Source organism: Bidens hawaiensis, unplaced genomic scaffold (genome assembly GCF_021521415.1).
Source record: "Bidens hawaiensis isolate Kalapana, Puna unplaced genomic scaffold, B.hawaiensis_p1.1 tig00018965_1, whole genome shotgun sequence".
In the NCBI taxonomy this organism is placed as follows: Eukaryota; Viridiplantae; Streptophyta; class Magnoliopsida; order Asterales; family Asteraceae; genus Bidens; species Bidens hawaiensis.
Window position 1 is genome coordinate 280,978 of NW_027492882.1, and position 1,630 is coordinate 282,607.

The window sequence follows — 1,630 nt, forward strand, 5'->3', positions numbered from 1 at the left end:
CGACGATTTGAGCCTCGATAGGCGATAGAGAATAGAAGTACTGGCCGTACAAGCTTAGGCATATAAACTCCATATACCCACGTAAGGTAGGGGTTCTGCCTAAATATTATTTTATTATTATATTTGGCTTAGACCATAGTCGGGGCTATAGCCAAACCTTGATCATATTTATGCAATAATATAACTTTTCATAAATAGAAAGTTATGATCAAATTAATGTTTCTTCATGCTTAAGAAACGTAAGCATTCACATACAAAGGATATAGTCAAAAATAATATTTTTTTATGATTAAGAAATATAACATTCACATGTTATAGTTAAGATTATGTTTCTTCGTGATTAAGAAACGTAAGATTTTACATATCAGGGTTATAGCTATTCAATGTATCTTCTTGAAGAAGAAACCTATCAATAGATGTTTCTACATGAAAAAGAAACTCAACACATGATTTGTAAACAAATGAAAAGACTACGGGTCTAAATATTTTATTCAAACAAATGATCAAGTCAAGGTTTAAAGCTATCAAAACTAGACTAAAGGTCTGTAGCTGGATCAAGAGACGGTCCAGGTAGTTATAAAAACCTATTTTATAGGTCAATCATCATTCATTCATAAAGGTTTGCAAACGAGATCACCACATCATTCCGACAGGCAATCACAATCACAGGTGAATACGTTCAACCTTTTATAACATGAATACGTTAAACCTTTATAAATAGTCAAACATATTTATACTCTATAAGATAAACATGTTGTTTGTCTTATTGGGTCAGTCAATTATTTGCATGAGAGTACATGGTCTCTAAAACTTTATAATACAAATTAGAGAACAAAACAACTCAGACCGAATACGCATGTGTATAGATCCAAACATAACTGTCCAGCCTAAACAATCAAAGGCTACGTGGCCGTGGGCTAACAGTCATATCTTGTCCTCCGGAATAGGCTACGTGGCTATGGAACAAAGGAGTATCCCGGACCTACACCGGGGTGTTGACGGCGATTTTCAAATCTTCTCAAGTAGGATTCGAACCTACGACCAATCGGTTAACAGCCGACCGCTCTACCACTGAGCTACTGAGGAACAACGGGAGATTCGATCTCATAGAGTTCCATTCCCGTTCTCAACCCATGACCAATATGAGCTCGAAGCTTCCTTCGTAACTCCCGGAACTTCTTCGTAGTGGCTCCCCTCCATGCCTCATTTCATAGGGAACCTAAAAGTGGCTCTATTTCATTATATACCATCCATATCCCAATTCCATTCATTTAATATACTTTTGGTGTCATTCACATAACAGATGTCATTTCTAGTCTATCTCTTTCTATTTCTTTTCTATATATGGAAAGTTTCAAAATCATCATATAATAATCCAGAAATTGCAATAGAAAAGAAAAAGGGAGGTTTGTGATGATTTTGAAATCTTTTCTACTAGGTAATCTAGTATCCTTATGCATGAAGATAATCAATTCGGTCGTTGTGGTCGGACTCTATTATGGATTTCTGACCACATTCTCCATAGGACCCTCCTATCTCTTTCTTCTCCGAGCTCACGTTATGGAAGAAGGAGAAGAAGGAGCCGAGGGCAGTGTTACAAATACCGGGTATAGCAATATATCTGCTGGGA

The 1,630-nt window shown here is 36.5% G+C and overlaps 1 non-coding gene across 1 annotated transcript; it reads right to left on the reverse strand.

Moving 5' to 3' along the window:
* Nucleotides 1–1,014: 1,014 nt before the first annotated feature.
* Nucleotides 1,015–1,086, reverse strand: TRNAN-GUU (transfer RNA asparagine (anticodon GUU)). The gene has a single exon. It is a non-coding gene; the product is annotated as a tRNA-Asn (tRNA).
* Between the last annotated feature and the right edge of the window lie 544 nt (nucleotides 1,087–1,630).